Source organism: Somniosus microcephalus, chromosome 16, assembly GCF_052327205.1.
Source record: "Somniosus microcephalus isolate GS21.2 chromosome 16, FLI_Smic_1.0, whole genome shotgun sequence".
NCBI classification, from domain to species: domain Eukaryota; kingdom Metazoa; phylum Chordata; class Chondrichthyes; order Squaliformes; family Somniosidae; genus Somniosus; species Somniosus microcephalus.
This window is the reverse complement of record NC_141002.1, coordinates 60,305,656-60,329,581: the sequence shown is the minus strand read 5'-3', so window position 1 is coordinate 60,329,581 and position 23,926 is coordinate 60,305,656. Positions and strand designations below refer to the sequence as shown.

Genomic DNA, 23,926 nt, shown 5'->3' with positions numbered 1-23,926 from the left:
AGGAGCTAATTTGCAGAGTTATAGTTTTTGTTTCTTGCATGTCATTTGATTAATTGCTGTGATCCCTCTCTACTGTCTCTCGTTCATGTGATGAGAACAATGGCCCAGAAATTCCATTCGCAGGCCTCCCGCGGGCGGAGGGCTGCGATCTGGAAAAATCTGCACCTGGACCGGAGAGCTCCTGGGAGGTGCAGAGTTCCGTTGTTGGGCCTCTCCACACTGCCGGTGCACAGAGCCCACGTATTGCAGAGGCGCAGGCGGTTCGCAGTGTCCCTGGGATCACGTGGGCCATGGGGAGCCAATCAGAGAAAGGAATCTCCATTCATACATTTGACAGGAAGACCTGTCAAATATATGAATAGAGATTACCCCCAAAAACATAGTAAAACTTTAAATAAATTTTAAAAAAATCACATTTTTAAAATGACTTTAAATTACATAAATTAAGTATTTTAAACAAAAATTTTATTTTTTGAAAAAAAAATTAAAGCTTATAACGGCGCTAAAAATAAACTTACCTTTCTTTAAAGTATTTTTAAATGATAAATCAGTGGAAATTTTTTTAAAACTTTTTTCAACTCTTATCCTAGTAAAAGCAGGCCTTGCGGGCGGAGGGTCTCCAAAAAACGGAACTCTCTACCCGCAGAGGCCCTGCTCCTGGGCAGCCGGAGGATCTGTCGGAAATGCCGGTTTCCAGCGCATGTGCAGTGCATGCCTAAAACCGGCATTTCCGTTGGCCCGACGGGTGAGTACACAGCGCGTACCCACCCGTAGGGACCGGAATTTCTGCCTCATTGTACTTACTTAGGCCTCTTGGGTTGTCATGTCAGTTCCGTTTTTGTTAAGCACTGTGAATGCATTCGGCTACCACAACACCTATTTCTTTCATATTTTCTTAGCAGGAAGATGCAATGACAACCCAGAAGGCCTGATTTAAAGACCACAACATGGATTAAAGAAAATCTGAGGTTAAATATCACAAGTAATTAAATAAAAAGAAAATGACCATGAAAGAAATAACTTCACTTGAGTTTTATTCTTCAAATGGAAAATAGATCAGAGGCAAACTAATTACCGTTAGGTGCATTGATGGTAATTGTGACCACAGTAACATACATTATGGCAATGCTATAGTTTTGTGTTTGCCAAGTCAATGCCCTAAAAGAAAGCTAATAAGTTATGTAATTATTTGTACCTATGCAGCGTTATCAGTTCTGAGACAGATTCCTGACATCTCTGAGAAATTATGTGATGGGGTTTGTACTACTGATTAATAAAAATGGGTTTTGGTTGTTTAATTACCCAAAGAAAAATTTGTAATGCATTTCTTGAGCTAAGAGATTTCAAGGTAACTGTTCTCAAAGCCTTTAAACTTCATTTTTCAAGTTGGATGTCAACCTCACTGGTTAAATGGTACTATTAATCTTTACAATTGATAAGATGATACTGCAGTAGATTATTATTAAACTCATGATGTCATCATCGTGCTAACTCTTGATTAGCAGCACCTGCTACAGTGCTCACAATGAAATAAATAGGTTTGTAATACGAAAAATGTCCAAATTGTATTTTGATCAATTGAAGGTTAAACTTGGCTCTTTGTCTAACAATTCACTAAATTTTCTATGTGAAATACTGTAGCTATTATCATTCATAATTATCGATACTTTATTGCAGCCTGCACAAACATGTATGCACATGTGCACTAGCGGTATTTCTAATGCAGTCTGAGAACCTCGACAAAAGGTCATGGGATCCATCACTCTGATAGTACAGCTAAAGTTTTCGAGTGAAAGTCTAATTATTTTAAAACAAAATAGATTATTTGCCTGCAGGCTTATATATTGTAGGATTTTCTTACAAAGTAAGCATCTCTATATGTACAAAGCTCAAACATGATGATTCTGGGTCCTCTAGACCTACCGGAAAATCAATATCTAGGCATTTGGAAGTTAAGGGTTATTGACCTATTAACTACATTCATCTAAAAGTCAATTGCATGCATGATTAATTAGAAAAGGTAGAAGCATAACTCAAGGTATTTACCGAACATTCATGTTGTAAATTTATAAACCACAGTCTCAGTGGAGATAAACAAGGATTTCTAACTGTCGCTGCTCATTTCCCTCAAGTACCACAGTACATTGCTGCTTCAGAGAAGTGGAATCACTGTGTTTATGGAAATAAATTGTTCAAAGACTTACTTCACTAAATAGTTCAACCCAACAAGACACATCTGAATGGTTTATATGTACTGTTAATTTGTAAATCATAAAAATTGCATAGGAAGAGTTTTATAAAACTAAGATCACATTGGTGACTGTAATCTTCATGGAACAAGATCATCAACAGCAAATGGCATAGCCTAGAATAATATATAGGTCAATGATGTCTTTCTCATTCTCATATAATTTTCATTTGTACATGTTCAAAGGTAGTCTATAAAGAATGTGACCATATTAATGGCATTTTCCCACAGGCTACCTATGATACAGAAAATGTATGTTATCTGTATGTTTGTTCCACCAGGAATGCATTGACTGAATTATGGTATGTTTGAAAACAGTGAAAAAAGAGAATTAAAGCTCATTCCTTTAGTTTTTGCCTATTTCCATGAAACGGGCACAATTGTTCGACAAAACTGACCCTCGGTGGTGGAACGCTTTGGGATCCATAGGTCTAAAGTCACCTGTTCAAAATGTTGTCTGATAATGATCCCGTGAAGTGCCTTGGGATGTTTTTACTATGTTAAAAGGTGCTGTATAAATGCAAGTTGTTGTTGTTCCTCCCAAGCATGCTTATGAGCTGGTTTTGTTTTGGATGTGCCTTCCCTTTTGTAGCTGTGGCTGTAGCTATAGCTATAGCTGGCTATCCTAACTCTCAGTTGTGGATTCTGTTTTCCATATTTTCTTCCTATCCTATGAATTCCTCATTGGTTTTGCCTTTGGTACATTGCTGTTTCTGGACCCCTGGATGATATTTGTCATTTCTTGTAGCATATTCCTTCTGTCCTCTCGTCTAAGAAGTAGGAAACAAGAACTTAGTGTAGTCTTGCAAAGAAAGGGCATTATTTCCTCTGCTGGGCCATTGTCTTGAGGATTTGTATCAATCTTTTACATGTGATGGCTCCAAGGTGTGTCAGAGTATTCTACGCATCTGCAGGCTCCAACAACTTGCATATGGGATTCAGTAGAACTTTTGTTCCTCTACTCTTCAAAAGTGCCATCATCACCCCCTTCTTAAAAAGCCCACCAAGTTGGTTCACAACCTTGGTGTCTTACTCAACTGTAAGCTGAACTTCAAAACCCATGTTTTATCCATTATCGAGTGCCTACTTCCACAGCTGCAACATTGCCTACCTCTTACCTGTACTAAGACTCAATTTCTCCTCGCTGCCTTCCTGAGCTCCAGCCCACATCAATTCCAAGTGTTCCAAAACGTTGCCACCAGCAACTTGTACCACATTAAGTTCCATTTTCCCTCCACTGCCTCCCTGCTCCCCAAAGCACCAAATTCCTTGTCCTTGTTATAAATCCCTTTATGGTCACACCCTCCATCCTCATCTCTGCAACCCCCTGCAGCCCTGCTTCCCTGTCCATACCTCAGTACTTAGCCTCTGGTCTCCTATGCATCCCACCCTCTACTTGCTCTGCCACTGGTGTCAGTCCCACTCTCTGCAATTCTCTCCTTAAAACCTTGCTGCTTCTTTCTCTACCTTTTTGAAAATCTCATCAAAACCTGTATTTTCAACCATGCTTTTGGTCACCTCTCCCAAGTCTTATTACTTGGCATCCATTCCTCCTCTGTGAAGTGCCTTGTGTGTTTTATCATGTTAAGAGCTATGTGACTGTGACAAAGGTACATTATCCCTCCTCATCCTTCTCAACCTGTCTGCAGCCTTTGACATGGTTGACCGCACCATCCTCCTCCAACACCTCTCCACCGTTGTCCAGCTGGGTAGGATGGCACTCGCCTGGTTCTATTCTTATATGTCTAATCATAGCCAGAGAATCATCTGCAATGGCTTTTCTTCCTGTTACCTCTGCTGTCCCCCAAGCATCTATCCTTGGCCCCCTCCTATTTCTCGTGCCTCTTGGCAACATCATCTGAAAACACAGCATCAGTTTCCACATGTATGCTGACAACACCCAGCTCTACCTTCCCACCACCTCTCTCAAACTCTCTACTGTATCTAAATTATCAGACTGCTTGTCCAACATCCAGTGCTGGATGAGCAGAAATTTCCTCCAACTGAATATTAGGAAGACCGAAGCCATTGTCTTCAGTCTCCACCACAAACTCTGTTCCCTAGCAACTGACCCCATCCCCCTCCCTGGCAACTGTCTGAGGATGAACCAGACTGTTTGCAACCTTGGTGTTGTATTTGACCCCGAGATAAGCTTCCGACCATGTTTCCGCGCCATCACCTATTTCCACCTCCCAAACATCGCCCAACTCTGTCCCTGCCTCAGTTCATCTGCTGCTGAAACTCTCATCCATGCCTTTGTTAACTCTAGGCTTGACTATTCGAACGCACACCTGGCCGGCCTCCCATGTTCTACCCTCCGTAAACTTGCACTCAGCCAAAACTCTGCTGGCCATGTCCTAACTTGCACCATGTCCTGTTCACCCATCACCCCTGTGCTCTTTGACCTACATTGGCTCCTGGTTAAGCAATGCCTCGATTTTAAAATTCTCAACCTTGTTTTCAAATCCCTCCATGTTCTCGCCCCTCCCTGTGTCTGTAAACTCTTCCAGCCCCAGAACCCTCCGAGATATCTACGCTTCTCTAATTCTGGCCCCTCGAGCATCCCCGATTTTAATTGTCCCACCATTGGTGGCCTTGCCTTCAGCTGCCAAACCCCTAAGCTCTAGAATTCACTCCCTAAACCTCTCCACCTCTCTTTCCTCCTTTAAGATGCTCCTTAAAACCTACCTCTTTGAACAAGTCATCTGCCCTAATAGTCCCTTATGTGGCTCAGTGTCAAATTTTGTTTTATAACGCTCCTGTGAAGCGCCTTGGGATGTTAAAAGCACTATATAAGTACAAGTTGTTGTTGTAAATAAACGTAAGTTGTTCTTGTATAGTGTGGGCTTGGGTGCTTCAGTTCACCAAATAGCAAGATTCATAGCATTTGTTGGAGGCATAGGATTAAAATAAAGTACTGGTACACCCTGCTTCTCACGACACAAGTACCATCTCATTTACACTGCTGCTTTGATACTGACTTTGGAGCTGCAGCAAATTAGTTATACAGATGTGCTATAAATGCCAAAGAGCTAGTGCTGAACATCCTGAAATTTGTAGTAGTAAAAGGGCAGAACACAAATCTCTTTCTCCGGTGTTGTAACTTGGATGGAAAGTTTAAATGGCAGCAATGGAAGAATGAGCCACTTACTAAAACGGAGACATGTTACCTTAGGTCTAACACAGCTAATTGATGAGAAAACCACATTAATTATAGTAACTATTAGCACTGCTGTTCAGCATAAAGGTTAATGCTTCAAGTATGAGGACTGTAAATTTTTAAAAAAATCGAAGATTTATGTGTCTCATTGTGCAGAAGAGACAGTAATTGAATCTTGAGGCAAATTGGTGAATACAGTGCATTGATATGAAGGTCAGATGTTAGACCTGCTGTGTATTACAGTGTTGTCTGCTTTTATTTCAGATTTACAGCATTTGCAGTTTTCTTTAATTTTAGGCTGTTGTTCCATTACTATCATTCCCCCACCACCACCCCACCCCCACCCCCCCGCCACCCCCCAAGTATTTTCATCCTGGCTTCCCTCTATATTTCCCTGTGTATGGGTAAAAACACAGCAGGAAAAAGTATGAAAACAATGTATCTGTTCCCACAACAACATCGTTATAACCTTATGGGTATGAAGGACACCTTTTGATGCAAGTTTAAAATTATTTGGTATTTTTTAACCTGTAACCCCTTCATGTCCCTTTTTGTTGTTTTTCTCCCACTTTTTCTGTATTCTGTTTCTCCTTGTTTTTCTTTGCTTTCATTCTCACACGCTGGTTCATTGTTAAAATTTCTCTTCAGTTATCTCCCCTTTTTTTTCCTCATTCCTTCCTTTTCTACTTCTCTACCCCTCCCTTGACTCTCACGGATGGCAGCCTGGCCTGCACAACGTACGATGCATAAACACGATAACCTCCATGCTCTTTGATGCAAAATGTGCTACTTATACAGAAATTTTGATTGTGTATGGGATTCATTTTTGGTGGCTTTACCAAGCAATGTGTGATGGTAAGAATGTTAATTTAGGGACAAATACCAGTGATTGCCAGTTGCTGGCATTTTAAATGAGGTAATTTCTAAAAATGCCAACATGCTAGGTTTTAGGAATCCCTCCGCGTATTTATATTTGGTAGCAGGACCTAGTAAAATACAGAATTCTTGTGTGGGTCGGTGTCCCGAGAATTCTTACAGTATGCTTTATTCCATGAAAGAGTGCAGATTTGGAACTTGAACTGGAATATGCAGTTTGTGTTTAGCTAATTTTAACACAGATGAATACAATGAATACAATAACGTATACAATTATCTCTGTGGATGACGCTATGTGGCAGTATAGACAATTTAAATTTTCTTTTTCTTAAGTTCTCCTTGGGTCTCTCCAGGACTTGTACCAGTCCTTATCCTAACAGGCTGAGCAGGTAACCCATTCCCATGCTTCTATCATGATTCTCTTAAGCTACATATAAGGTTATGCCAAAGTGTGGCCAAAGTGACGACTCCTCTGATTTTTCCCTTCCAACCTTATGGGGAAGTTTATTCTGAAATTATTCTGAAAAGCTTGCCTCCTACCACTGTATCGCATAGTATGTTGATGCTGGTGCCAGCAGTGAGCGTTTTAATCTTTTAATGAACCTTTATTCTTTTCTGTCAATGTTGGTTTGTTTTTATAATTTTGTCATTTAGACATAATTTTGAAATTTGAAATGTTATATATTTTTTGTACAGTACTTGCATTTTAAAAAGCACCCCTTCCCAGTAGGTTTATCAAAACTAGTTGAGTTAAAACTGCATTTTTAGTTAGCACTTATTTTGTATATGTCTATCAAAGCATGCCACCTTAATCAGATTTTAAATCTTTTCTACCTATTTCCACATTTAACTTACTGTACCCACTTGTGCAAATTAGCCTGTCTTCAGTTCAAATGAAAATCCTTATTATTGCAGGCTGTGAGATGTAAACAGAAATGTTCCCCACCCATAATGTTAATCTTGTGCTTGTTGTCGAGAACTTGCTGAGTCCAGTAACGGAGCATGAGAGCAGTCGCACAAATTGAGTTTGTCCCTGTCCCTATAGCCTGCCAGTACTAATTGTCTATCCCTTTCACATTTTTTATTGCACTACGGGCACACTGTGGTGTTAGAATGTTAATTTCAAATCTGGTTGAGCAGCCAAGAAATTCTATCACCAGTCAAGAACAGACGGTCAGGAGCAAGTCTGTTCTTCATGGCTGTTTTCACCACAGTTTCATTAAGAACAAAAACACATGGAGGAGAAGATGAATTTTATAGCAAATGTTTTCCACTGCTGGTAATATTCTTGGAGCTATTCTGATTTAGCAGGAGTAGATTAAAGTGAGCAACAAAAGAGTTTCCTTAGCAACTTGCAGCACATGATTACAATTCATATCTTATGTTTTAATGATAGCATTTAAATAACTGTACTTAATGTGCACCATAAAAGGAGGACTTGGCTGGGTAATATATTCCGAAAAGAATTTTCTTGTATTAATACTATAACAGATGAGCATGCTGGAGATGACTAAATCGGATGCCTGTGTAACCATGGTGAAAACAACGTGAACACCATCTTCGATGATTTTATCTGAACAACTTTGTCTCAAATCATTGTAAACCCTAGAAGACCTTTTTGAGTTGAACTAAATGGAGGTTACAGCTTGTGAGCATAAAGAAGCTAAAATGTACATCTTTATTGTATTACACCTTCCTTTTTATGTCTCTTAAAACACTCTGGCATTCTCTATTGTAGATTAATTTTGATGCATTGTTTGGTGACAAAAGGTACTTTGGCCTACAGTTGTCTTCACTTCCTATCTTGTTTGAATGCTGCTAATCACAGAAATCACAGAAACCACACAGTGCAGATAGAGGCCATTTCGGCCCATCGAGCCTGCACCGACACATATCCCACCCGATCCCCGTAACCCCTACACCAACACATATCCCACCCTATCCCCGTAACCCCACGTATTTAATCCCGCTAACACTAAGGGTCAATTTATCATAGCCAATCAACCTAACCCGCACATCTTTGGACTGTGGGAGGAAACCGGAGCACCCGGAGTAAACCCACGCAAACACGGGGAGAATGTGCAAACTCCACACAGACAGTCGCCCGAGGCCGGATTCGAACCCGGGTCCCTGGCGCTGTGAGGCAACAGTGCTAACCACTATGCCACCGTGCTGCCCTTTGTTTTGTTTTGCATACATTCACCATGGTCCTTTTTCTTTGCTTTGTCTGTACATCCTTGTGTACAAATCCAAAAATGTTCACATTCTACTAATTTAGCTTCATAATTTGGAGCCTCCTTGTCGGGGTTAGTTGGATTTGGTAATGGAATTCATATTGTGTATGCATCGTGACATTTTACAGGACCACAGATTTCTTCTAGTCGGAAAGCAGTTTCCCATTGAACAATTTATATAGAATCGTTTTTCAGCTGTCAGCATACAGGCTCTTGTCTTACGGTCATTACGGCATAATGGGGGAAGGCACTAACTTATTACCATGTGTATACCACCCACTACTGTTCATGTATATACACTCAAGGATAGCAATTACAGAAACATCCCAGTTGTCCTGCTTACTTGCATTCAGTAAGCATTTAAAATGTTCACAAAAAATGGTTTGAATGGAAGCGAGGCCTTGTTGACAACCTGATAGAAAATGGAAGTGGTCATGCTTCATTAAAGTTAAAGAGACCACTAACATCGCTTCCCCTCCTCCCCACCCACCACAGTGATGTAGAAAATGTTGTTGTTTTGCACTTTATGAATTTTCTTGTCAATGAGGCTGCCCTATAGCATACAGGAGTTACATATTTAGATAAAGGACTGATCCAGTGCAGTGTGTATCAGAACTATCTGTACAAAAGACCATGCTTCTTATAGTATAGACCCATTCAAACACAACTGCCTTGTCTTTAATTATTCAGTTGTGGAGAAAAAGCAATGTTGCAGCATATTGTAGAAGCTGCTTTATTACCATCATTTACTAAAGTCATCTGATTTAATTGACTCCTTAGCATTCATGCGATTCAGTTACCAGCTTTTTTTTTAAAGGACAGGTTTATGGTGCCAAATTGGGTTATTTTGGTTTTTTAAATCCTTGACTTATTGGAAAACAAAAATGTTTTTGTTTGTACATAACAGTGCATCACAGTATCATTCTTGGACAGCCTGACAGAATACATAGAGAGAAAAATGCCAAATGGTTTGAGAAATATTGTTAAATAAAGAATGTATTTAAAAGCTGACCCTGCTGTGATCTTGTTAATTATTGATGAAGTTCAGAAGTATGGGATGTAATGCGATTTGATTCGTACCTATCTTGTACCACTGCTGAATGTGTTGGAAATCAGATGTTATAACTGTCTGCCCTATTTTTGGTGGGCTGTTTTAAAGATGGTCATTAACCACCAACCTGCAGACATAGTCCAACAGAAGGTCAATAAGCTTTTGTAATATGCTCATCTTGCCTTTGTACCATGGTGGTTTTTGGCTATGACCTAGGACAGGATCAGAGGCTTTAACGTGAATCCACCTTTTTAAAAATGCTGGCCTATGCTGATGACTGGTTACACAGGACAGTTAGCTGGGTATTCTTGCTATAGCTTTCTAGCACTACAATATTCTGCCTGAGCCTTTCTACTGGTTTGGAACACAGAGCATATGAAAGCCCCAGTTACCTTATGTACTATACTTATGCTGACAATCTCTTTTATTTTTTATTTTAACTTCAGTTCTGTATTTTCTGATGGGTGGGGGGGGGGCGGTGGAGCTGGAATAACAGAGTTCAGTTTAATTGAAGAACCACTAATGTAACACACATCTACTGAACACATGTTTTAGTAATAAGAATATCTGAATTTAGGCACGCAGCAGAATTCGACATGAAGCATCAAAGTAAAAAAATGAGCTTACCTTAATATCCTAATGCATCTATCTCAATTCACTTGGCGTCCTTACAGCTTGTGACCAAGGGTTTGTTTCAGATGGTCTTGGTGTTCAGAAGCATGTATCCTGCTCTCTGATGTGCAGCAATACTTGAGCTGTGCCCTAACAATAAGCATCTGTTCGCGTTGTTTGCAATAGCTCTGCTGTCTAGCCGAGACTGACAATCCAGTGTATGAAAATGCTGCTAAGCTCCTTTATATTTCCCCTCGATTCCAGAGTCCTTAGTGGTGCATGATTCACACTATCAGTTGTCACATTGACATCGGGCTGCCTGCTCAGCGGTCATTAATAACTGAACACCCTCCACTCCCCAGAGAGGAGCCAATGATTTCCTCGAGCCAAGGTGTATCCTTTGCAACTGCTTGTGTCTGGTTGGTTGAAATAACTTGTCCGTCATGTGGCAGTGCTGCTGAAGAGCGGATAAAAGGAGCAAGTGTTTAGATTTTCCTTTGTATCCCTTACGAGTTGCTCTGCTCAGATTCAGGAACATAACGGCGACACATCTTGATAACATTGCTGTTGTATGCATTTAGCACAGCCCGTTGGTGCTTTTGATTTTAATCGTGATGATAGTAACTTAGTTTTAACTCTTAGTGCTGAGAGAATTTGGCTTTATAAAGCATTGCTTTTAACATTATAGATGTGATTAACTCCTCACAGGAAAGCACTCCACACATGTGACGAGATAGTGACTGGAGCGATTCCTCACCTATATATCTACCATAGGCAGGTGCTTAACCACCGTTAGACTGCATTTACAGCTTGCTATACCGACTCAAAGAACAAACTATATCTGTGCTTTTCCTGGACAGCAGTTGTATCCTGTTCATAGGCTTTAAAAACTGTTTCTTGCAGTATTTTAAAAGTGCCTGATAGTTTTCTGTATTACAGTAGCTTGAGCTGTATTTGTAATATCTGTGATTGTGATATTGCCATGCAGTCTCTACTGTTACAAGGCTTAATATAATCGAGCATTTTTAGTTTATTATTTTTCAATAAAATGTTCTTTTCCTGTTGACTAAATTCATGGAATTCTGGTTTAGAGTTATACGGTTGTAAAGCCTCTCTCTTCCTGTTATGTAGCACGTATTCTCACTCAGAAAGTTCGTAACCATAATGGAGTAGCAGAGTACGACATGAAGTCTGTTGAATTTAAATGGGAATAACACCGGAGAGAGAAATGACACTGCACTGTAAATATTAGTGAGGGTGAAGTGCTTGGATGCTGTAAACCAGTTGGGATCAGCTGCAGTTTAAGGCAATCGGAGCCCCTGATGTGTGTTACTGTTTTGTAACACTCTTCCTGAACTGATTATTTTCCGTGTAACACACTTGAGGGTTTCAATTGTCTTTGTAAAGAGGGGAAGCCTGAGCAGTTTGTACAGTTATTCAAACCCAAAGGGAGCATTATTACTATTTTGTTCCTTTTTTCATTTTTAACGAGAGGGGAGTTTTACCCGATTGTCACGTTAGATTAGATTAACTTGGTTTTACTTAATTGTCATTTGAGCAAAATTCCAAGAGTGATATTTAACACCTTATCCGTAAAAGTAGGCAGTTCTACAGCTCCATCTGAATTTTCTGTAATTCCCACCTGCCGTCCTTATAGTCACTGAGTTAGATGACCAGTTTAGTGCACACTTGGTGCCCTATTTGTGCTTGGGCCCATGCCCACTACAAACAGTGGAGATGTTTACCCCATCAGTCTGTGATCCAGCCCCATCACTGGAAGCTTACTTAATAACTGTTCAGTTACAGATTCAGTTGAAGTCACTGGTATCTGTTCGTGAACTGGCTTTTTCCCCCAGAATTTTTTTTTCATTCAACTTTTGTAGGTGTCAGGATAATCCCTTTTCAAAGGAACGCTCTTGTGAATTTCACAAAAGGTTGAAAACTATTCAAATAGAATTTCAATCAGGTTGGAATTTAGGAAACTGACACGAGTGTAAGTTTGGAAACTTTTAAGATGTCCTATTGAAATTGTAATTCAGCAGAAATAGGAGACATTAAGAACATAAGAACATAAGAAATAGGAGCTGGAGTAGGCCATTCAGCCCCTCGAGCCTGCTCCACCATTCAATAAAATCATGGCTGATCTTCGACCTCAACTCCACTTTCCTGCACTATCCTCATAGCCCTTGATTCCCTTAATATCTCAAAATCTGTCGATCTCTGTCTTGAATATGCTCAGCAACTGAACCTCCACAGCCCTCTGGGGTAGAGAATTCCAAAGATTCACCACCCTCTGAGTGAAGAAATGTCTCCTCCTCTCAGTCCTAAATGGCCGACCCCTGATTCTGAGACTGTGACCCCTGGTTCTAGACTCCCCAGCCAGGGGAAACATCCTCCCTGCATCTACTATGTCAAGCCCTGTAAGAATTTTGTATGTTTCAATGAGATCACCTCTCATTCTTCTAAACTCTGGAGAATACAGGCCTAGTTTACTCATAGCATTATTACTTCTATTATTACTTATACTCTTTCATATGCAGATTTTTCTTTTTTGTTGCGCAGTGCACCATTGCTTGGCTAAGAGGAGACATTCCTATCAATATTTTACAACAGCAGGTCTCGATAAGGAAGAGAATGATTGGCACTGAGCATCCCATGATGCACTGTCAATGAGCAGACAAGGTGTTTCTGGCAGACGGTGTGGTTGTTTTATTTCTAACAAATGTGCACACATGTACAAGGGCATCTGAACACAGCAAGGTGACATAAAGACTCACGACAAATGAACAAGAATCAGCCTGCCCCATCAAAACATCTTTCTGTTTTGCACCTATATGGGTGGTTGAGCAATTCACATTCACCTCCGACTTTGAGTGAATGTTCCCCATCATTTAAAAGAGTTGGCTTGGCTGCAGTCTACAATCGCACCTTCCCTCAGGTGAAGCACTACCTATGTCACCTCAGCTGGCAATTCGTGAATACTGAGAACAAATACTTATATCTCTTCTCAGTTAGGAAATGGATTAGTACCTGCCTCAATGGCCAGTGTCATTTTTTATCTTTAATTAATAGATATGTTAGGGACTCTTCTCTAAGGTGAGAGTAGTAATTTTAAGATAAATACCTTCTTTAATTTAGTTATCCTGCAGCACCCAGCAGCAATTAAAACAGGATATCACAATAATAATTCAGAGACAAGAGTGTATAAATGAGGCAATTGGAATTACCTGTGTTTAATTGAGGCATAGTCTCAACAGTGCTGTCTTGATAATCCAGACATATTGTAGATTCTCTTGAATTAGTATGGTACTCGATGGACCAACAAATTTCCAGAAAAAAATACATAAGAACCATTGTCAATTATCAGAAGTTTTGAATTATTCATTATTTAAATGAATGAATCACATCTGTTTTTTAATTGAACCTCGAGTTAAAATAGGCTTCAACCGATTCTCGGTCAGTGGACCGACCATTTAAATGGCTAATTTTGAAATGATTGTTAAGTAATTTGTTACTGAACTGCAAATGAATGAGCCATTATACTTTTAATATAAAGTGAAGATCCATTGTCATTAAAAAGGTATTTGAAAATCACGGGTAAAATTTCCTTTAGCCACTAATAAGATAATTCTCACAGGCATGAGAGGATTTTTGATTATTCAACCGACTCCTCTAATGAAAACATCATTAGATGCACAAAGACATGAGAAGAGGGCGTATATCTACATGGTCTCAATATATTTATGTTTTTATACCAGCTACTTGGTGTAAAACTGGCATTAGGTTGGCAGTACAACAGCAGAGTGCCCTGATTCCTCTATTCCAACTAAATATTGGGAAGACTGAACCATTTTCTTCGGTCCCCGCCACAAACTCTGTTCCCCAGCCACCAACTCCATCCCTCTCCCTAGCATCTGTCTGAGGCTGAACCAAACTGTTCGCCACCTTGGTGTCATATTTAACCCTGAAATGAGCTCCCGACCACATACCCATACCATAACGAAGACCGCCTATTTGCACTTACGGGACATTACCTGACTCTGCCCCTGCCTCTGCCTCAGCTCATCTGCTGCTGAAACCCTCATCCATGCCTTTGTCACCTCTAGACTTGACTATTCCAGTGCACTCCTGGCTGACCCCCCACGTTCTACCCTACGTAAACTTGAGGTCATCTGCTGCCTGTGTCCAAACTCGCACCAAGTCCCATTCACCCATCACCCCTGTGCTCACTGACCGACATTGGCTCCCGGTTAAGCAATGCCTCGATTTTAAAATGCTCATCCTTGTTTTCAAATCCCTCCACGGACTCGCCCTCCCTATTTCTGTAATTTCCTCCAGCCTCAAAACCCCCTGAGATATCTGTGCTCCTCTAATTCTGGCCTCTTGAGCATCCCTGATTTTAATCGCTGAACCATTGGTGACCGTGCGTTCAGCTGCCAAGGCCCTAAGCTCTGGAATTCCTTCCCTGAACCTCTCCACCTCTCTACCTCTCTTTCCCCCTTTAAGATGTTCTTTAAAACTGAACCCTTTGACCAAGCTTTTGGTGATCTGCCTTAATTTCTCCTTATGTAGCTTGGTGTCAAATTTTGTTTTATAATGTTCCTGTGAAGCCTCTTGGGACGTTTCACTATGTTACAGGCGCTATATAAGTTCATGTTGTTATAATCATTGGCTCTATTTCACATCCTCCCGCGAACTTTAAAATGGAAAGTTTTGAGTACACTTTCATGTTGTGCTGGCTCTAGTATAACGACCAATGCCTCCCAATATAAATGGAGTCCAGTAATCCTTGTTAGTGGTGTGAATTCAACACTTCCCATGACTGATAGATTGGTGCTGGTAACCAGATTGATGTGTGAGTGGCTGGAGGAAGCAAGCCAAGAACATTTGAATGCTCCAATTTCTTCTAAAACTAGAACAAAACTCAAAATGCATCAAGCATAATAAACCAGGTGCGAGTGGAACAACACTATTTTTAATGGCCCAGATTTTGCTGTAATAATAAAGGTTAGGCTATTGGCGCTCTGACAGCAACTTCTGGCGTCTGCACATGGGCAGTGAAATGCAGAAACCCAGAAGTTGCTGTCAGAGATACCCTGCTCCTCCACAGGGTGTGCTGTTGCTGTCCTTGCCGATGGACTCAGCACTGAAATCACTGCAATGGCCTGAACTTGCTGTATTTGCCTACTATTTCCACACTAAAAATGGCTGAAAAAGTGAGGGCTGGTACATTTAGGAGTAAGTGAGTTTTTAATGGTGTAATAAGTGATCATTACTGCTGATCAACTTCTCTGGCCCTAAAATTTTTTTTTTTACAAGTGTGGAGACTCATTCCCTCAGAAGAAAATTAATGTCGCAGATTTAAAAACTTTCAAAAAACTTTTTGTCTCTTTTATCTCTCTTAATTCCATATTTCCAAATCTTTATTTTGCTTTCTGTACATGACTTAAATGTAATTTATATCAGGAAAGATAGGCAAAAAGGAAAAAGAGGTGGGATAGCATTGCTGGTTAAAGAGGGGATTAACACAATTGTAAGGAAGGATATTAGTTCTGATGATGTGGAATCTGTATGGGCAGAACTGAGAAATACCAAGGGGCAGAAAACGTTAGTGGGAGTGGTATATAGACCTCCAAACAGTAATGCGGAGGTCAGGGATAGCATTAAAAGGGAAATTAGAGAAGCGTGCAATAAGGGCACAGCAGTTATCATGGGTGACTTTAATCTACATATAGATTGGGCTAACCAAATTAGTAACAATACTGTGGAGGAGGAATTCCTGGAGTGTATACGGGATGGTTTCCTGGACCAATATGTCGAGGAACCAACCAGAGATCAGGCCATCTTAGACTGGGTATTATGTAATGAGAAAGGATTAATTAGCAATCTTGTTGTGCGAGGCCCTTTGGGTCGGAGTGATCATAATATGATAGAATTCTTCATTAAGATGGAGAGTGAAGTAGCTGACTCAGAGACTGGGGTCCTGAATTTAAATAAAGGAAACTACGATGGTATGAGGCACAAGTTGGGTAGGATTGATTGGGGAATGTCACTCAAAGGGTTGGTGGTGGATAGGCAATGGCAAACATTCAAAGATCGCATGGATGAACTACAGAATTTGTTCATCCCAGTTTGGCATAAAAATAAAACAAAAAAGGTGACTCAACTGTGGCTAACAAGGGAAATTAGGGATAGCATAAGATCCAAGGAGAGGACGTATAAATTGGCCAGAAAAAGCAGTAAACCTGAGGATTGGGAGCAGTTTAGGATCCAACAAAGGAGGACAAAGGGATTAATTAAGAGGGGGAAAATAGAGTATGAGAGTAAGCTTGCGTGGAACATAAAAACTGACTGTAAAAGCTTTTGTAGATATGTGAAGAGAAAAAGATTGGTGAAGTCAAGCATTAGGTCCCTTGCAGTCAGAATCAAGGGAATTTATAATGGGGAACAAAGAAATGGCAGGCCAATTAAATGCATACTTTGGTTCTGTCTTCACAAAGGAGGACACAAATAACCTCCCAGAGCTGTCGGGGAACATAGGGTCTAATGAAAGGGGGGAACTGATAGAAATCAGTATTTGTAAGGAAATGGTGTTAAGGAAATTGATGGGACTGAAGGCCGATAAATCCCCAGGGCCTGATAATCTACATCCTAGGGTACTTAAGGAAGTGGCCCTAGAAATAGTAGATGCATTGCTGGTCATCTTCCAAAATTCGATAGACTCTGGAACAGTACCCATGGATTGGTGGGTAGCTAATGTTACCCCACTGTTCAAAAAAGGTGGTAGAGAGAAAACAGGAAATTACAGACCGGTAAGCCTGACATCGGTAGTGGGGAAAATGCTAGAGTCCATTATAAAAGATGTAATAGCAGAGCACTTGGAAAACAGTGACCGGATCGGACAAAGTCAACATGGATTTACAAAAGGTAAATCGTGCTTGACTAATCTACTGAAATTTTTTGAGGATGTAACTGGTAAAATAGATAAGGGAGAACCAGTGGATGTGGTGTATTTGGACTTTCAAAAGGCTTTTGATAAAGTCCCGCATAAGAGATTAGCGTGTAAAGTTAAGGCACGTGGGATTGGGGGCAAGGTATTGACTTGGATAGAGAACTGGTTGGCAGACAGAAAGCCAAGAGTTGGAATAAACGGGTCTTTTTCCGAGTGGCAGGCAGTGACTAGTGGGGTACCGCAGGGATCGGTCCTTGGACCCCAGCTATTCACAATATATATTAATGATCTGGACGAGGGAACTAGATGTAATATCTCCAAGTTTGCAGACGACACAAAGCTGGGTGTGTGTGTGTGCTGTGAGGAGGATGCCGAGAAACTCCAGGATGATTTGGACAGGTTGGGTGATTGGGCAGAAGCATGGCAGATGCAATATAACGTGGATAAATGTGAGGTTATCCACTTTGGTGTCAAAAACAAGAAGGCAGACTATTATCTGAATGGCAATAGATTGGGAGAAGGGGAAGTGCAACGAGACATGGGCGTCCTTGTGCACCAGTCGCTGAAGGTAAGCATGCAGGTGAAGCAGGCGGTTAAGAAGGCAAATGGTATGTTGGCCTTCGTAGCGAAAGGGTTTGAGTACAGGAACAAGGATGTCTTGCTGCAGTTGTACAGGGCCTTGGTGAGACCACATCTTGAGTATTGTGTGCAGTTTTGGTCGCCTTATCTGAGGAAGAATGTTTTTGCCTTGGAAGGAGTGCAGCGAAGATTCACCAGGCTGATACCTGGGATGGCAGGAATGACGTATGAGGAGAGATTGGGTCAATTGGGATTATACTCGCTGGAGTTTAGAAGAATGAGAGGGGATCTCATTGAAACTTATAAAATTCTAACAGGACTAGATGCAGGAAGGATGTTCCCGATGGTCGGGGAGTCCAGAACCAGGGGTCACAGTCTAAGGATAAGGGGTAAGCCATTTAGGACAGAGGTGAAGAGGAATTTCTTCACCCAGAGAGTGGTGAACCTGTGGAATTCTCTGCCACAGAGGGCAGTAGAAGCCAATTCATTAAATATATTCAAGAAGGAGTTGGATATATTTCTTAAGGCTAAAGGGATCAAGGGATATGGGGAGAAAGCAGGGACAGGGTACTGAATTTGGATGATCAGCCATGATCGCATTGAATGGTGGAGCAGGCTTGAGGGGCTGAATGGCCTACTCCTGCTCCTATCTTCTATGTTTCCTGTTTTTACTTCTGGGTTTGGAATGCGTGGCTGAGTGAGGATACTTCAATCTGATTGGTTGAAGAGCTTCACTGTTGCTTTCCCTGTTCACCGATCCCCTGCAGAGGGCGCCGCACTGAAACAGACACTGGATGACTGGAAGTCTCCGCTGACAAGCCCGTGAAAAGCCTGTGGGCAACTGTATGCGAGTTGAACGGCGAAAACCGTTTCTTCGCTGCTGAGAGTAAAATCCGACCATTATTGCTTTATTCACTCAATGTCAATATTTTATTGTAGCTTATAGTTTGAAAAGCTAGTGAGAACATTTTAAACTACCTAATGTTGTCTTGCATTGTGTTATGGTTGACGTAAGAAAACTACTAGGCACTTGGTCTGAGTATTAAACAAGGCTTTAATCAACTGTTTTTCAACATGGAGATCTAGTTGTGTCCTTCACTAGTTCCTGTTAAAGAATGTCCTGAGCAAGCTGGCCCATGCCCGAGTATTTATACTCTCCCTGGACAGCGCCACCAGCAGGCCACCCAGTATTACTTCATAAGTCATTTCCACATGAATGACAAGATTCATGTCAATGGTCAAAGAGCAACAGTTTACTCACATGTTTATAGTGGACCATTGATGATTGGCCAGTTGATGTTGGCTCATCCTTCATTCATCTGAAGCAGTCGCCATACTGGTACACTATTACTTGTTTGTCTAATCTTTTAAACCACAGCATGCCAGCTCACGTAATGTTAAGTGTGACAGGTGGAGGGCACAGAACTGTGACATCACGGGAAAAGTTATCTAATTGTTTAAACTTTAGAAAAACATTTGTCAGAGATGAGCAAAACAAGCCTTGAGTTATCCTAATTCTGAAACATTGCTGTATCGTTTTCATTGATTCTTGACAAAATATTCTTGATATAAATATACTTGTCTTTTCCTTTGTGCCCTTATTAATATCGACAGAGATGCAGGACACAAAAACATGTTCCAAGTGTCATGCCAAAACTGTCAAAACAAATTTCGCTTTGGATCAAATTTGACCTATCATTTTTTAACAAATTCATTTAGTATTTACCTAAGATTCTAGAATTGCTTTGCTTTCAACAGAAAACACAGATGTACTGTAGAATGCTTTATTTGTGCTGGAGAGATGATGTAGAAAGCTGTGGTTGGCAGGAACTCCGCAGAGTGGTAGTAATTAAGGATACAACACAACCTTCCACTGGAGTGAAATGATTTTTGATAAACAAAATGTCTCATTGCGATAGTTAAGTGCTATGAGTTAATGAAGTTAATTTTAAATCTTCAACCCACCGAGCAGCGCTGTGTAATGAGCACTTTTTTTGCCCCATTGAGCTCACTTGTGCGGTGTTTACCATCATCAACGGTAGAGTACCTTTCCTGTTTAACCTCTCGAGGACTTCAGCAATATTTCTCCATCAGTGGCAAAATTGTAAAGATTACAGTCTATTTAAAATGTATTTCAAGAACTTTGTGTGTAGTTTCGTACAGTTCGCTAAACACACTGCTTTATTTTGTCGTTAATGTTTTATTTGCTCATCAATTCCCCAGCAACATGTCTGTGCACCACTCCCTGCATAGGAGGGTCAGTAGGCTTTTGACAATGCTAGAATCTATTACTAAGAATGTGGTAACAGAGCACTTAGAAAATAATAATAGGATTGGGCAGAATCAACATGGATTTATGAAAGGGAAATACAAAAGCAAAATACTTTAAAATTAATTTTTAATTTTTTTCTCTCACATGGCAGCTGTTGATGATTCTGCCATTGCCATTTACACCTCATCTAGAGTCATCCTTTGTTTCATAACTTGTCCCATTACCATCTCCTTTTGCCTTGCACCATCATCCCTTTTGTCTTTTAATCTCTTCTGCCTTCCATCCTATCACAGACCTTCCCTTTTGTTCTTTCCAACCCTCCCCCCTTTCCCTGCCCCACACTTGCTTAAACATCTGTTATATCTCTAACTTTTTCCAGTTCTGACGAAGGATCATCGGCCTGAAATGTCAACCCTGTTTCTCTCTCTACAGATGCTGCCTGACCTGCTGAGTATTTCCAGCATTTTCTGTTTTTATTTTATGAAAGAGAAATCATGTTTGAAAAAACAGCTACAGTTTTTTGAGGTTGTAACTAGCAGAATAGATAAGGGGGGACCAGTGGATGTGGTGTACTTATCCACTTTGGTAGAAAAAATAGAAAAACAGAGTATTTTTTTAAATGGTGAGAGATTGGGAAATGTTGGTGTTCAGAGGGACCTGGGTGTCCTTGTACACGAATCACTGAAAGTTAACATGCAGGTACAGCAAGCAATTAGGAAAGCAAATGTATGTTGGCCTTTATTACAAGAGGATTTGAGTATAAGAGTAAAGACGTCTTACTGCAATTATATAGGGCCCTGGTGAGACCACACCTGGAGTATTGTGTACAGTTTTGGTCTCCTTACCTAAGGAAGGATATACTTGCCATAGAGGGAGTGCAACAAAGGTTCACCAGACTGGTTCCTGGGATGGGGAATTGACCAGAGGAGAGATTGAGTAGACTAGGCCTATATTCTCTGGAGTTTAGAAGAATGAGAGGTGATCTCATTGAAACATACAAAATTCTTACAGGGCTTGACTGATTCGATGCAGAGAGGATGTTTCCCCTGACTGGGGAGTCTAGAACCAGGGGTCACAGTCTCAGAATAAGGGGTCAGCCATTTAGGACTGAGATGAGGAGAAATTTCTTCACTCAGAGGGTGGTGAATCTTTGGAATTCTCTACCCCAGAGGGCTGTGGAGGCTCAGTCACTGAATATATTCAAGACAGAGATCGATAGATTTTTGGATATTAAGGGAATCAAGGGATATGGGGATAGTGCAGGAAAGTGGAGTTGAGGTAGAAGATCAGCCATTATCTTATCGAATGGCGGAGCAGGCTCAAGGGGCCAAATAGCCTACTCCTGCTCCTATTTCTTATGTTCTTATAATGGCTCTCTAACTATGAGAGCACTCTAACACTGATCCAGTGTTGAGGGTTTATGGCTCCACCCAAACCTCAGAGATGGCAAGAGCAGTGAAATGAGAATTCAGCTGACACCTCTAGAATGGTGTTGGTTCAAATGTTTCTTGCCACTCCAGAACAATTGGTGCAACTCACCACGTGTTTTCTTGTTGCACCATTTTGACTTCTGATTTCCCCAAAAGATATGCCACATGCAGTACATCTGGACTGAGGTTAGGATGATTGGCTATGATAAATTGACCCTTAGTGTTAGGGGGATTAAATACATGGGGTTACGGGGATAGGGTGGGATATGTGTTGGTGTAGGGGTTACGGGGATCAGGTGGGATATGTGTCGGTGCAGGCTCGATGGGCCGAAATGGCCTCTATCTGCACTGTGGGGTTTCTGTGGGTTTCTGTGAGCAGGACTGTGACCAGCATTTGTGCGAAGAATGCTGCTGTAATAACCGTATTTAAGAAACACTAAAATGTTACTGTGATATGCTTGTATGGGATGTCTATATAATAGAGCTGGAGAGCTGACCCACAGGACTCACTGTAAACTTAATTTGGGCGTTCTGGGATTATCAACAGTGAAATATAACACCAGATTACATGGACATCCCATACAATATTGTCTACACAACAGGTGCAATCTGCTCCTGCAACTTGTTGAAATTTTACAGTTTTATTTTCAGTTACTATCCAAGTAATTTATTCCTATATAAACCTTTGATTGTAAAGCCCTATGTTAATTGACAAAAACTTTACAATACCACTTTTCATTGTCAGTCTTTCTTCTTCTTATGCAATCCCTCGGAACCGAGGATGACTTGCTTCTGCATTAAAAATGAGTTTGCAGGTGACTGATGAGTCCAGTGTGGGACCTACAGTCTCTGTCACAGGTGGGGCAGACGGTGGTTGAAGGAGTGGGTGGGTGGGGTGTTTGGGTTGATGTGTGCTCCTTGCGCTGTCTGCGCTTGGCTTCTGCTTGCTCCCGGCGAAGAGACTCGAAGTGTTCGGCGCCTTCCTGGATGCTTCTCCTCCACTTTGTGCGGTCTTGGGCCAGGGATTCCCAGGTGTCGGTGGGGATGTTACACTTTTTCAAGGAGGCTTTGAGGGTGTCCTTGTAGATTAGACAGATTAAGTACTTTGCATATCAGAGTTTTCCTTCAGAGATTTTAACATAAACTGTAATTTTATACTCTGTGACTGAGAACTTGATAAGTAATGTTATCTTGTAACTGTGTACTGTACTGCATTGCACTTATTTAATTTATATAATTTCTTCTCAAAGCTATAGCACATCTGATATGGTGCTAAAATAAATATAGAATGTGACATGTTATTGAAAATTCTGCAGGGACTATTTGCTTCGTTCTCAGTCTGTTGCTGCTTGTCCAGTCAGGTGGATCTGAAAGGTTCGCACCACATTCCTGTCGCACCATCATTACCTGTGATTTGACTAGTCAAATTGGAGGCGGGTACATTGCTGTACCGGAACTCATGCTCAGGATTCTGGGGTCAATCTTCCAAAGGGTGACTGAATTTGGCCCTATTTTGATCGAAAAGCAGTTCTGTGTATCACATTTTGTTCCTCTCCTGACAATATGGCTAGAATTTTCTGGGGTCCGTGCAGGCGCGATTGGAGGCGGGTCGGTGGGAAATTTGAAAAATCTTGCAGCGGGTTGGGATCCCACCCCCACACGCTTTTCCCTCGGGCATGTTTGCCGGCGTGGCAGTGACTTGAACGGCGCAGGCGGGCAAGCTAATTTAAATCATTATTAGGTACTTGTCAGACCGTGAAGTGTCTTTTTCATCCTACCTTTCAAATTTCATTGGATGAGCACGGGAATCATGCAGCTCGGGAACCACGTCTGTGAACCTGAGGCAGAAATTGAGTGGCCATTGATCCACCTCATTAGTGCACAGCATGAAAAGTAAAATAAAAAGTCCAACCTCACAGCTGATCACTTACATAAGGCAGATGCTGTTGCTGACTGCATTGTCAGCGCTGATTTAGCTTTCTGGAGATTGCAAGTGTTTCCAGCAACGTCGACATCCAGTGTCACCTCATTGGTGGAACCTATCACACCATTGACAGATTGCTTCTATCATCTCTACTTGACCTGCCATCTATTACATCAGCATGGGTGCCATTTATACTGTCTCACCTTGGTCCTCAGGATCGGACCACAATGAGCTCCAACACCAGCAGCACCAGGCACACCAGCAGCACCAACATCAACACCACCAATCTCCTCCTCAACCACCTGACAGAGGGCATCAGCGCAGGGCTGCACCACACTGGAGGCGATACCCCCAACACTGGGTATACAGGCAGAGGATGAGCTTCCTCAACATGACGGAGCAGCAGTGCCAAAGGAGGCTTAGGCTATCACGCCAGGTTGTTGCAGGCGTTTGCAGCTTGCTGGAGTAAGACCTGCAGCCCAAAGGAGCGGGTGGATACACTTTACCTGTGGCTGTCAAAGCCACCAGCACCCTCAACTTCTTCACCTCAGGCTCTATCCAGGGATCTGCAGCAGAAATTTTTGGCAT

General features: G+C 41.3%; 2 protein-coding genes across 8 annotated transcripts in view; one reads left to right on the top strand and one right to left on the bottom strand.

Annotated features, from left to right (window-relative positions):
- The window catches only part of LOC147106216 (leucine-rich repeat neuronal protein 3-like), a 46,221-nt gene extending 35,597 nt beyond the window's left edge, over window positions 1-10,624 (bottom strand). For all 5 annotated transcript variants that reach the window (XM_086009116.1, XM_086009117.1, XM_086009118.1 and 2 more), the window contains exon 1: window positions 10,197-10,624. The gene's annotated coding sequence lies outside the window, so the exon portion shown is untranslated. The remainder of the gene's footprint in view (window positions 1-10,196) is intronic.
- Window positions 1-23,926, top strand: part of immp2l (inner mitochondrial membrane peptidase subunit 2) — a 741,977-nt gene that overhangs the window by 402,178 nt on the left and 315,873 nt on the right. The window lies entirely within an intron of this gene.